The sequence below is a fragment of the Drosophila ficusphila genome, unplaced genomic scaffold, assembly GCF_018152265.1.
Source record: "Drosophila ficusphila isolate 14025-0441.05 unplaced genomic scaffold, ASM1815226v1 contig_470, whole genome shotgun sequence".
Lineage (NCBI taxonomy): Eukaryota > Metazoa > Arthropoda > Insecta > Diptera > Drosophilidae > Drosophila > Drosophila ficusphila.
This window is the reverse complement of record NW_025064389.1, coordinates 2,683,326-2,698,029: the sequence shown is the minus strand read 5'-3', so window position 1 is coordinate 2,698,029 and position 14,704 is coordinate 2,683,326. Positions and strand designations below refer to the sequence as shown.

The following is a 14,704-nucleotide window of genomic DNA, read 5'->3' as shown; positions in this document are numbered from 1 at the left end:
GTTGATAGAGACATTTTATATGGCACCGCCGTCTTCGGGATACATGTCGCTCTCGATGACTTTTTTGTCCGTTTCATCGAACAAGTCGTCGGTGGCTTATACGAATTTTGTATGGAGAAAATTCGTATAAGCCATTGTTGCTTTCGTAGCTGACGTGGAGGCGAAGTTTTCAACGATGGCTTTTGCGAGGATGTCCTTAGCGAAATCATCTATGTCAAGCCTAAAAATGTCATCCCCAAATTCATATGAAAAACAATATATATATATTTAATTCTTTTTTATTATATTAATTTATCTTATTTTTTAATATAAGAAATAAGTACATAAATAATATGAAATTCGAAAGTTTTTGTTTACCACTTCTGTGGAGTACTTGCAGGCCATCGGCTGTTTTGCGTCCATCTATGGTACAAATATTTTTATTATTACATGTTATATATTACTTTTTTTAATCTAAAGCAAACTTACCTTTCAAACGAATTTATGGGACATATGTATGGCTGAATCCTAAAAAGATTTAAATAAGTTTGTAGTAAAAAACATAATGTTTTTGTAATATTAACGACACTTACATGATTTTTAAACATTTCCGCTGCCAGTTGCACAAGTGAAGTAATTTCACAACCAATAGTCGACGCACTACTTAAAAGAATGACGCAGTTTCATTTTTCTCCGATCGAAAGAATAGAAGACAAATTTGGAGTCGGGCCGCCGTCGGGTGCAAGCAACGATTCGTGTTATAAGAGTGAGAAAGAGAGGAACACTTAGGAATATCCCTTTTCCTTTCCTACACACTGATTGCCTAATTGCAAAAAGTCCACAGTGGACATCCAGAACTGCAGGGTCCACACATTCTTATACACAGACGGCTCCAAGTCTGCCAATGGAGTTACCTACAGCGTAACCTCCGCACATAACATCATAACCCAGCAAATCCTACCACCTTATTCATCCATTTTTACCGCTGAAATAGCAGCCATTCTTTACGCATGTAGATATGCCGAAAAACAAATAGGAAAATTCGCTATATGCACCGACTCACTCTCAGCCCTTACAGCATTAGAAAACCCAAATAACTGTACCTACTATATATTAGAAATTAGAAAAATTATCTATAAATACAAATTTAAATTCACTCTGATATGGATCCCAGGCCACTCCGGCATTATTGGCAACGAGCTTGCAGACCAAGCTGCTAAGCAAGCAACCGCACTGCCATTAATATCAGAAATAAACTACAACGTACCAGATACCCTTAAATACATTAAAAACCACATGAAAGCCCAAAATTACCTTATATGGAATAACACATCAGTTCACTACAAACTTATAAACACAAAAAAGAGAACAACATGGAACTTTTAAAACCAACTATTTCTCGAATAGACACCATTAAATTTATGAGACTCCGAATGGGACACACTAAACTGACACACAGCCACTTATTCGATAAAACACCTCCACCCACATGCCAACAATGTAACCTTAACCTTACCCTATCACACATATTCCTTGAATGCCCTAACTACACTGAACACAGACGTAAATTCCTCCAAAAAACTTTAGAAGAAATAGTAAACCCCATAAATATAACCACAACTATCCAATTCCTTAAATCCACAAACCTTTACAATAACATATAAGTTGAACCATACTGTACATAACTAGAATAAGTAGGCACATAGATTTATATACATACACTTACTAGCATACCTGTAAATACCTGTTAAACTTAATTAAACTATCATTGTTACAAATGTCATATTACGTACTATATCTATCCATCCCACTGCTACATAACACATATTACATATTATAAAAATAGATATTAAGCAGAAGGCCATTGTAGCTATTGCTTAACATAAAGCAAAAATTGCCCGCACTTTATAATTGCTGGTAATTTCTTTATAATAATAATAATAATAAAGTTTTTGGATTTGTTAATATCAATAGCCAATCAGCTTCTACGCACACTCAAATGTCCCAAAAACGCGTGTTTTTGCATATTTCACAGCCTTATAATCACATATAGGGAAAATATTTTTTCACCGTTATAAGCGTTTTATGCAAGTTCAATATCTATTAATTAAAATGTATTAAGCAAATATACCGTTAGGCTTTTATAACAATGCTTTAAAATTTTTTTCTCCCAGCTCTATACTCTGGGCGACTACGTATGGAACTTGTTACGCGAGGATACCTCTGAAAAAGACAAAAAAAAATCTGGAAAAAAATTCACTTTTAAAAAAAAAATAATAGTTTATTGGAAGTAAAAAAAAAAAATAATATTTTGTGTTAATTATTTTCATAATAATAATTTCATAAAATTTATCATAAAAAAAGAAACCCTATCACTTAGAAGGTGGCATAGATATTTTTGTGCATAATTTATGCATCTTAACCGAAAACAATCAAAAAAGTAACTTAAACAAACATTTCGTTAAATTTTGTCGCACAGTGTAATTGGTGCAACAACGTTGAACATTATACCTATGTGATATAGCCGATCTATTGGGAAAGCTGGGGGGCTCTTGCTTGTAATATTATAAAGGGCTGTTGTTTTTCATTAAATTAACATTATTTTTTTTTAGTATAAAGATTTTTACGACTCTTGAATTACGAGTAACATTTTGTTAAAATCGGATTATAACATAAAGCTGCCATTGCTTGTAGAAATTAAAAAAAATTTAAATGAAAAGTCGTTATTATTTTGATTTACATTTATGCATTTAACTCACAATTTCAACAAATTTGTTACGATAAAAAAAATCATCTAAAAATGTAATGGAGTTCAAACTGCAAGGATATTTAAGCTTCTTTTCACCAAATTTAGTTTGCTTTCTTGCTTAAAAATTATTATATTTTTATTATTATATTTACAGGGGTGCAGCAATAATTGAAAATTTGCATTACAAACAAATTTATGATCGCCGGGAGTATGAAAAAAGCGTCTTGGAAAGCGTTAAAATGAAGATGGAACGAATTCGGGAAACGAATCTGAGACATAACAAAAGTAAGAATAACTGTTTTCATTTTTTTTGATTTTTTGTTCTTGTGATTACCAGAAATTAATCAGGTAGTTATACAAAAAATGGAAATAGTTTTTGTTATTATAGTTGTTAGTTGGTAAACCTAGTCAAAACTAGGACACTTTTTATATTTTTGTAAAACCCATTCATTTTAAGTCCAAATTTTTACATTAATTCAAACCTGCGATAATTCGAACCTCTCTATAATTCAATGTTATCACGAGGTCCCTACGAAATCTCTTTATATTTCAAACTAAATCAATACATTTTCATACACTTGGTAATTCGAACGATAAAATCGTTGATATTTAACAAAAACCACGCGTCAATTCGAACTCATTAGCGTCTAACACTCGACAATTCAAAGTTGAAGAGAAAAAAGGCGGAAATTTTGCGACAAGTTCAAACTTGCCTTTGTTTTTGTTTTGATTATGTAGTTTGACCATTTGCATACACACTTCTTACGAATTGGTTTGTGTAGTTATTCAGTTACTGTTACGTTTCGTTGGTATGCATATTAAAAGTTAGTGTAAGCCCTAGAAAGTATAAAGAACCTTTGGCAGTTAAGGAAGCAAGATCCTCATTTGATACCTTACAAAACTTATGTCTACAAAACGAAAGTGATGAAAAAGCATTTCAGGCACTTTTTCTCTTAAAAAAAGTTATTGAGCAGTGTGAGCAGCAGAATTGTACTTTAAAGCAAACCAGTACATATAACAAAGTTCTTTCGAAAGATTAATTGCCCTGCAGTTCCAAAAGTGCCTTGTCGTGATGACATGGACGACTACCCACTGATGTCAGTGTCCGAAGCACCTGAATCCGCACTGATGTCATTTCATATAAAGTTGTTGTATGGCATTTAAGGATTTGACATGCATGTCGCTCTCGATGACCATTTTGTCCGAGTCATCGAGCGAGGCATCGATGGCTTATACGAATTTTGTATAGAGAAAATTCGTATAAGCTATTGATGCTTTCGTTGCTGGCGTGGAGGCGATGTTGTCATCTATGCCAATGTCTAAAATGTCATCCCCAAATTCATATGAAAAACCATATATATAGGTATATATTTTTTTTTATTTTATTAATTAATCTTATTTTGAAACATAAGAGATAAGTACATAGATAATATGAAATTAGAAAGTTTTTGTTTACCATTTATGTGGAATATTTGCAGGACAACGGCTGTTTTGCGTCCATCTATGGTACAAAAAATATTTTTATTATTACATATTATATATGTATTACTTTTTTTAATTTAAAACAAACTTACCTTTCAAACGAATTTATCGTACATACAGGCTGAATCCTAAAAAGATTTAAATAAGTTTGTAGTAAAAGACATAATATTTTTGTCTTATCCTATATCTTATATCTTAACGACACTTACATGATTTTTAAACAATTCCGCTGCCCGTTGCGCAAATTAAGTAATTTCACAACTAACTGTCAATGCACAACGCAAAAGAATGACCAGTTCAATTTTATTTTGCACCCTTTTAGTATACCCTTCTTTTTTTGGGTATAACCGACCATAAATGACACGCGAGTTATATTATATCTATATTTGCAATTATGTTATCGTTACCTTGGTTCAATAATGTTATTATTATTATTATTATTATTATTATTATTATTATAAAAGATAGAAAAGTTTACAAAACTAAGCTAACTTATGTGGTACAGCACTGGCAACGGGGCCTTAGGCTATGTGGGATTTGGATGGTGTACATGTTTCTTAACCTAATAATCATATTATTATTATTTCTTATGTCGTACAATTAATTAATTAGTTTTTTTTTTTTTTAAATTTTGTGGTATAATTGGGTTGTTTTTAAGAACTGTAGGATTTTTTCAATGTTATCTGGGTTGGGGTCTCTGAGAAGGTCTAGCGGGTTGGAATTCTTGAAGATGGCCTGTTTGACTTGAAGAAGAGGGGGGCATGAGTTTAGTATGTGGGGTAAGGAGAGGTCAGCTTGGCAATTGGGGCAAGGTGGTTTTGGATTTTGATTCAGATAGTGTTGGTGGGTCAGGTTTGTATGTCCTAGACGTAGTCGGGTAATTTTGGTTTGGTCGAGTCTGGTCCACTTTTGGTGGGTATTTCTAAAGAAATCGCTAATGTGGTTACGCATGTTGGTGGACTGGTACCATTGATTGCAGTGTATAATGTTTTGTTTTTGTCTTGTCGTAAATTCTGCTTTAATGTGCCTTTTAATGTCTGTGGGGTTTATATTTGGGGTAAAAATTAGTGGAAATTTGTTGGTCGATTTTGCTGCTTGGTCGGCTAGTTCGTTCCCCGCTATGCCTGCATGGCCAGGAATCCACATTAATTTAATTTTTGGCGCTAACTGGGTTAAAATTGATCTAATCTTGTTTGGGTAGATGTTGTTATTGTTTGTGTTTTTAATCGAGTCTATTGCTGCGAGAGAGTCGGAAAAGATTACATATTTGCCTTTTTTGTTTTTTATGAACTCGATTGCTTCAAGGATGGCAATTATTTCAGCTGTAAGTACAGAGGAATATGGTGGGAGGATACCGCATTTCAGGATGCTTGTTTCGGTAGTTATGGCGTATGTTATGGTGTCTGTTATTTTTGAACCGTCAGTGAATATATGTTTGTATGAGTTGAGATTAGCTTTTGAGTCTTCGTATAGTTTATGATAAATTTCTCTGGATGTGTTACTCTTCTTATGCAAACGAATCGATGTGTCTATGAGGTTGGGGAGGTCCCAAGGTGGCTTGTGTTTCCACAGTTTTTGTGGTTCGTAGGGTAAGTTGAGTTCCTGGCAAAAGTTTATTATGTGGTCAATAATTGGCGGTCTTTTCTTTCTTCGTTTACGTTGTTTAACAAATTTATGGATTGGGGTGTCTTTGGAATAGATGAGATTTTTTGACAGTTTGGACGTTTGGAAATCTCGTTTAATTTCTACTGGAGGAATGTTGGCTTCTTGGAGTAGATTATTTGTTGGCGTAGATCGGAAGGCTCCGAGAGCTAGGCGGATAGCGGAGTTGAATGGAGATTTTATTTTGTTTAAAATGCTTTTGGGTGCATGTCCGTATAGGAATAGACCATATTCTATTTTGGCGATAACTGTAGCTTTTACAACGTTAATTAAGGTGTGTGTGTTGCAGTTGAACTTAAGGCTGGATAGGCATTTTATTATGTTTAGTTTTTTGTGGAGTGCAGGTATAAGTTTATTTATGTGTGTGTTCCATTTGTATTTGTTGTCTAAATGTATTCCTAAGATTTTTAGGGAGTCTACCGTGGGAATTAGCATATTGTTGCAGCTTATGGTGCAAGTGCAGTAGTGTTTTTTGCAGATATGAAGATGTTGGCATTTTGATAGGGATAGGGATGCTCCTGAATATGAGCCCCAGTTTTCTATGTCATTTAAAAGGTTGTCTAGGTTAAAGCAAATATTTTTGTTTTTGTTGAAATTTATTATTAGGAAATAATCGTCAGCGTATGCATTGAATTTAATTTCCTTGTGGAGGGATATGATGTCAGATAGTTTATTGAATGCTATGAGAAACAGTATGACTGAGATTGGTGATCCTTGTGGAATTCCGTTAGATAGTGGTAGGGAGTTTGATGTGTGGGGGCCAATACGGACAATTATTTTTCTGTTTCGCATGAAATTTCTAATGTAATTTATTATTTTCGGTCCTGTTTTCCATTCCTGGAGTTGGTTAATTATGGAGTGCACACCTACTCTGTCAAAGGCCCTTGAGAAATCAAGAGTGACTAGTGAGGTGTGCGTGTTTGACTTCGATATGAGGTAGTCTACGTAGAGTAGACTGTCTGAAGTCGATTTGCCTTTTTTGAAGCCAAATTGGTTTTTGTTTAATAAATTGTTGTGGGTCACAAACCACCAAAGTCTTTTGGCTATAATTTTGTCTAGCGTTTTTGCTAGGCAACAGTTAAGGGATATGGGTCTATATGAAGTGGGTTGGGTTTTGTCGCTGTTCGGTTTGAGAATTGGAGTAACTAGGCTGGTTTTATAGGCTTGTGGTATGTGAGTGTCGAAAATTTTGTTGAATAGGTCTGTAATTCTGGTTTTTGTTGTGGGTGAGCTATTTTTTATCATTTGATAGGATATCCTATTTAATCCTGGGGCAGTTCCTTTAAGTGTTTGTAATGCAGATGCTAATTCAAGGTTTGTGATCTTTTTTTCTATGGTTTGGGCTGTTGGGGATGGTGAGTAGTCTACTGAGTTGTTTCTATATTTGTTATTTAAAAACTCCTCTGTGAAATTCTGGTCGTCAGATAGGTTTGAGAAATATTTTGCAAAGATATTGGAAATTTCAGCGTTTGACGTGGTTATTTCATTATTGTCTGGGTTTGTTATGGCATGGATTCCTTTAACTGGATTAAGGCCGCAGAAGCGTCTTATGTTGGCCCATATTTTGGATGAAGGAGTTGAGGGTTGGATAGTTGAGGTAAAGGATTTGGTGGCTTCTTTTTTACTATTTTTTAGTTCGTACCTAAATTTTGCATTCTTGCGTCTGTAGTCTATTATGTTTTCTAGGGTTACATTGCGGTTAAGTGTTTTCCAAGCTGATTGTTTTTCTTTTCGTAGCTGGTCAAGTTTTTTGTTCCACCATGGAACCCTGTATGGCTTAATGTTTGGAGATGTTTGTGGGATAGCAAGATTTGCGCTGTACAAAATAATTTTATTGACTTGGGCGGCTTCTTTGTTAACTAATTGGGAAGGTGGGAATTTGTCATTTATGTCTTGGGTAAGTTTATTGTATTGTACCCAATTTGCTTCTTTTAATTTAAAAAATGGTCTATTGAATTTAGGTGTGTCTGTTGTTGGAAATAGATGAATAAGTATGGGAAAATGGTCACTGCCATGAAGGTCATTGAGTATTTCCCACTTAGCGTGAGGAGCAAGTGATGGTGTGCAGAGAGTGAGGTCAATATGTGTGAATGTATTGTGTGTTGAAAAGTGTGTGGGGGATTTGTCGTTAAGAATAATTAGTTGTGAGTTGTCAATGAATCTTTGTACTATTTTTCCTCGTGAGTTTGATGTAGGTGAACCCCAGGATGGGTGCCAACCATTAAAATCTCCTGTGAGTAGTGAGGGTGTTTGTTGACTAGATAGTGTGTTTTCGAGTGACTGACTTGTGACGGATGTGTTTGGAGAGATGTATGTTGAAAATACGTTAAAATTTAGTTTGGATTGAATGTGTGTTGCTAGTGCTTCGTGATCGTCTGGGATACTAAGTGTAGTATGTTGAACTGATTTGTGTATTAGTAGTGCTACGCCGCCAAACCTGTTTGTGGCGTGATTTGTTAGTAATGAATAGTTGATTGGGATTGGTATGTTATTAGTGTATTGTATGTGTGTTTCTTGTAGTGATATTATGTGAGGTGAGTATTTTTTGATTAAGATAAGTAGGTTGTTGTAGTTGTTCATATAGCCTTTTATATTCCATTGGATTATAATAAGGGTCATTCTAAAGATATATAAGTATCTTGTAGTGGGTTTAGCTTTAGGTAGGGTAGCGAGTAGTTAAGTTTTTAGGTCTTACGTTAGTTTTAGGGGGTTTAAACAGATTCGCTGTCGCTCTGGTTAGTAAGTTTGTTTTTGTTAGTAGTTTTAGATTTCTGTTTAGAGGGTTTTAAACTGCTACTTAGGGTATTAGACTTATCTTTGTGGAAAATTCTTAATTTAAGGTCTCCGGTGAGTTCTGTAGAGCGGGCCGTGGTCTTTGGTGTGGGAGGGTTAATGTGGTCGGTGTCCATTTCTTCTAATATGTCCCGGTTGTTATGGTGTTGGATGTGTTGGTTTGATGATGTGTTTGGTTTGCTTGATCCGGATGCGATTGAGTTAGATAAGTTGCTGGCTCGGGGTGCAGGTGCGATGTAAGTGTTTTGATGTTGCAGTAAGTTTTTGGTTGAGTTTGTGTTTGCTGAGTGTGAGTTTGTTGTGCTTGATGATTGTGAGTTTGTTGTGATTGGAGTTGTGGCGTTTGTTGTGTTCAGAGTAGTGGCGTTTGTTAGTATTCTGGCGTAGGTTCCTCTTATTTGGTAGCCGTGTCGTTCAAAATATATACGTTGTGCAGTTTTATGGTCAACTTTTTCTTTAATTTTAATAGCTGTAAGTTCCTGTTGTTTAAGAAAACTTGGGCATTTGCGGTCGAGGGGGCTGTGTCGGGAATCGATTTCTGGGTTATTTTTGCAGTTGATACAATTCTTTTCGTTAGAGCATTTATCTCCTATATCTGTGTGCTTTGTTTCTGAGCAATTTGAGCATGTCTCTACACTTTTGCATACGATTGTTGGGTGACCGAGTCGGAGACATTTTTTGCAACGAAGTGGAAGAGGTATGTAATCTTTAACGCGAACAGATTCGTAGGCTACTCTTATAGTTTCTGGCAGTTTGGTGGTTGCAAAAGTTATTACGACTAGGCCGGTTTCTATCAGTGTGTTGTCAGCAAGATTGGTGTTGTTGTAATTTTTTTCATTAGTTTTCTTACTTCGGTAACCTTCTGAGATTTAAGCTCTTGAAGTATTGTTTCTTCGTCGACATATCGCAATTCATTGCAATATATTATTCCCTTTGAAAAGTTTAGAGTCTTGTGTTCGACTGCTGTGATGTCCATATCTGCAATTTTTGTCAGTCTAAGGAGTTTTTTTGTCTGTAAATCGTTTTTAGTTTTAATCAATATTGACCCATCTTTTAGTTTTTTTAAAGATTCAACTTCCCCTCCGCATGCGTAGTCAACAGATTTTTTTATGATGAATATGGAAATTTTTTCAAGTGATTGGTTGTCATTTCGTTTGACAACAACAAACTTCGGTTCACCGAGTCTGGAGTTGTAAGATTTGGAGAATTTGTCTGGTGGTTCTTCCATGGTTTGCCAAGCCGAGCTTGGGTATTGCTTGTATATTGTTGTTGGTTTGAATTTTTCGTTCTTTCTTTTGTTATTGAATTGTTTTTGTTTAAAGATTTGCTGATAAGGTTTTTGGTGATTCGCTAAGCGCGGCTTTATGCTGGTGTAACACGACTTGTCTATTCAGAGGTTGAAGTGGTACTGACGAGGTTCAATAATGTAAATAATGTTGTATATATAAAATATATTATATATGTATATCACTTTATATATACATATATTATATTTAATATTTTAAGAACTTTAACATCAAAAGAGAATACATAAGTCGAGCGCCCTTAGCCGTATTTTCCATCGAAAACCAATTTTTTGTTTCTAACGGAGAATGACAACAGTGCAATTAGAAAAACGAAAGAATAGAAGACAAATTTGGGTGGAAGCAACGAGATCGTATTCGAAGAGTGAGAAAGAGGGGGAAACTTAGGAATATCCCTTTTCCTTTCCTACACATTGATTGCTTGTATGCTAAAAGACACCAGGTAACAGTCAGAACTGCAGGGTGATTAACATTACGAATACATGTACGCACACGAAGGTACCTCTTAATTCTTATCTCGATAATTCGAAATATTTCAAGAGTCCCTCGAGTTTCGAATTAACGAGAGTCGACTGTATATATTTTCTACCCCCTTTACAGCCAAATCTTAAATCACTTGAATATTATACCCTTGCAGAGAAAAGGGTATTATAATTTTGGCCAGAAGTTTGCAACGCAGTGAAGGACCCCATAAAGCATATATATTCTTGATCAGCATCACGATCTGAATCGCAATACGTCTGTACGTCTGTCCGTCTGTCCTCCTGTCCGTTTCTGCCCAAACTAGTCTCTCAGTTTTAAAGCTATCTTGCTGAAACTTTCCCAAAAGTTGTGTAGTTATTGCACGCAGTATATAAGTCGGAACGGACCGGATCGGGCGACTATATAGGATAGCTTCCATACAAGAGATTGAAATAAAAAATTCTAACGCCGTTGTTTTTGATCAGATCGACTTGATTTCTTTTAGATGGCGTTTTCTGACTACTATTGAATATTCTGATAAAATTTTATCAAAATCCGATAACTCCACCATATAGCTGCCATACAAAAGATCGAAAAATATATATATAAATAATGAAAAAAAAATTATAACGCCATTGTTTTTAATCCCACGAGCATGATTTTTAAAACATGGAGTTTTTTAATAACTCTTGAATCGAGAAAAAAATTTCATTTAAATCCGACAATGTTGTCATATAGCGTCCATAGGAAAGATCGAAAAATCTATATAGAAATATGTGAAATAAAATTAAACCACCGTTGTTTTTCGTCAGACAAGCATAATTTTTGGAATATAGAGTTTTCTAACTGCTTTGAATTTCTTTTTAAATTTCATCAAAATCGGACAACTATATCATATAGCTGCCATACGAACAGTAGTCGAAAATGTGGAAAATGAATAGAAAAATCGTCATAGTTTCGATGTTCTTTAGCTCTTATGCATTTTGATCGACATATTTGATGACTGCAAGGGTATATAAGCTTCGGCTTGCCGAAGCTAGCTTCTTTTCTTGTTATGAAATTAAACCGAGCTACTGAATGTTAAAAAAAAAGTGAATAAGCATTGAATTTACAATAGTGAGCGAAATAAAATGAAGAAAGAACGCAAATTAATAATGAAATAATAATTAAAACAAAATGCATTAAAGTAACTTTAAAATTCTTTTGGTCTAAACAAATAAAACTAAAACATATTAACTATCAATAACTACAACTATGTTTAAAATAAATGTTTATATTATGAAATCAAACTAAAACCCTGAGTATTCCGGAAATCATGGGATACAGAAGTGTAGCCACGAAAATACTTAAGCGACCATAAGGGATCACTACCAAAACTGGAGTCATACTGCAATATAGTGATCATGGTAGGGTGGGGTATAAGGCCACTAGCAAACATCTTAGTGTGTCGAAATGTCGCTAAAGGAATTTTCCTACCTATCCTGTTCTAATACCTCTATTCCCTTTTCTCTTCTTTTTCTTCTTTCGAGGCTAGTTGAAAGGCTTTTCTCCTTATTCCTCTTTCCAAACCTAACACGCGAAATTTATTTATTACTAGCATACTATTGTGAGCACGTAAATGAGTATCCTCCCTTGACCCTCACCCATATTGCCGACGAAGATGAGCCGGAACAAGCGCGTGTTTCCCAACTCAGTTTACACTAATATCTGCTCATACAAATAATCAAACTTTTAAACGTTATATGCTACACTATATACAAACTACGCCACCAAAAAACACAAAAAGAGCGAACAATACACATAAGCGGGCTTAAACAACCACAGGCAGTAGACTGAGAATGCACAGAAACAAATACAAAGAAGGGCAGGCGATCATAGCGTCGGACGAATGCCAAAGTATATAAAGCCACGCCAACAGGAAAAGGAAAATACATTGTAAGGCATTCAATTTTAGCGTCGGACAAATGCCAAAGTCAACCGCATACATGTTTTTAGCATCGAGCATATGCCTAAGTCATAAAAATACAGGCCAAGCCGGTTGGAGATGAAGGAACACATGATACAGAGGAGTTATATGGCAAAGGAAATCCGAGTTAGCGTCAGGCGACGCCGGGGCCAACAGAGAAAACACTCTGCCTGGAGCAACCGACAGACTTACCATCAGGCTAGCGCCTGATTCTACTGGTCGGAAGTCCGTATATTTTTTGTTGTTTTCCCGAAGTAAGGGGAGAGACGGTACAGCGCATGAAATAAAAGCTGCACCGTACGAGTGAAACGATACATGTATTGTACACTGTGAAAAACAAAAAAAACAAGAGAATTAATGGGGAAGTAAAATAAAAGAAAAAAAAAAAATAATATATACAATAAAAAAAAAAGAGAGCATTGACCGGTGTTCAAGGACAGGAAAGGGCATGGCTGAGAGCTGGATCCAGAATAAATAGAGTCAAAAGAAAATAACGTAAAGAAAACAACAACTTACCGATGCATATTCATTGTTTTCCTAGGGGTGGGGGCATCTCGATAAGGCTGGAAGGCGATACAATCGATAGGTCCAATACCGATATGCGATGGGTCACACTAAAACTGAGTCACCACGATCAAGTGGCAGCTCTGATCTTAATTAGTGCAGTCGAGTGCACTTGGGGACTGCAATCGATGGAGGTGGCAACACATCAACCAGTTGGCGGTGTGACCAGAGGAAGCATCAGGAACGCGGGAAATTCAAAACTTACGAGGGAGCTTCAGGAAGGTGCGAAATTCAAAGCCTAGGAGTTATTATCAGGAAGGCCGGAGGTTCGAAGTCTACGAGATAGCATCAGGAAGGCGCGTAAATTCAAATTTACGAAGGAATGTCTGGAAGGCGCGAATTTCAAATCTCTACGAGGGAAACATCTCGGGAGGGGTTTCAAACGTCGACGACGGATACGGTCAAACAGGGAAGGGAAACGTCAGCGAGTGAAACATCTTATATACGAAACATCGTATATTCTTGATCAGCATCACGATCAGAATCGAAATACGTCTTTACGTCTATCAGTCTGTTTCTATGTAAAATCTATACTAATATTATAAAGAGGTAAAATTTGTTTGTTTGTTTGTTTGTTCGTTTGTTTGCAACGAATTGGCTCCGGAACTACTGGTCCGATTTAAAAAATTCTTTCACCGATAGAAAGCTACATTATCGTGGAGTAAAATAGGCTATAATTTATTTTGAAAAAAATTAGGGATCCGTAAAAAATTGCAATATTGTCGCATATAAAGTGAGTTGCTACGTCATCACACTGACAAACACGCTACCATAGCATTTTAACTCAATTTTTGTGGTTTTCATTTATCATTTCCAAGTGAATTAAATTTTTTCACATATTATGCAAACCTTAGTGTTCTCTGCTCAGTTAATTTGATGGACAAACGGGTATTGCGTTCACTGTGAAATTGTGAAAAAAAAGAATTTTTATTCAATTTAAGTAAAAATTATGTGGATCGTGCATTTGGAGATAAATTCATAACTCTGTCCATAGTCCAAAATGCTTAGAGGACGCAGACATCAAAGCCAGCAACAAGTATATTCACAAAACTTAAGCGAAGAAAGACAAATGAGCACATGGAGATCATTGGCATCATTCAATCGCTTGGCATTCCAATATGATCCCACTACGAACTACAGTGATAATGAAAATTTAGATGTTGGACCAATGGCAACTATATACCGATATTGCAGTGCGTTAAAGTTTGAAAGAGTTGACCAGCGAAGCGGACACAGGACCTCTAGTAGTTTATAAGTCGGAACGGGCCGGGTCAGGCAACGATATCGGATAGCTTCCATATGAGAGAATGAAAAAAGATTTTAAATTTTGTTTTTGCTCAGATCGACTTGATTTCTTCCAGATGGTGGTTTCTAACTGCTTTTAAACTTCGAATTAAATTTTAAATCAACATCGGGTAACTATATTTTAATGTCGTTGTTTTTAATCCCACTGTATCATATAGTTGCCATTGGAAAATAAAATAAATCTATATAGAATTAACAGAAAATATATGATAACATCTTTGTTTTTCATCATAATTTTTGGATTATAGAGTTTTCTAATGTCTCTAGAATTTCGAATTAAATTTCATAAGAATCACACGACAACATCGTATAGCTGTCATATGAAAAACCGTCGAAAATATAGAAACTTAATAGAATTTTCGGCATAGCTTAGATGTTGCTTAGCCGTTATGTATTTTGTTCAATGCATATTATGACTGCAAGGGTATATAAGCTTCG

At 35.4% G+C, this 14,704-nt stretch overlaps 1 long non-coding RNA gene across 1 annotated transcript; it reads right to left on the bottom strand.

Moving 5' to 3' along the window:
- Positions 1-304: 304 nt before the first annotated feature.
- Positions 305-4,432, bottom strand: LOC122320305. The gene is made up of 3 exons (XR_006245622.1): positions 4,420-4,432; positions 469-507; positions 305-402 (listed from the first exon to the last, which is right to left on the bottom strand). It is a non-coding gene; the product is annotated as an uncharacterized LOC122320305 (long non-coding RNA).
- Positions 4,433-14,704: the final 10,272 nt, after the last annotated feature.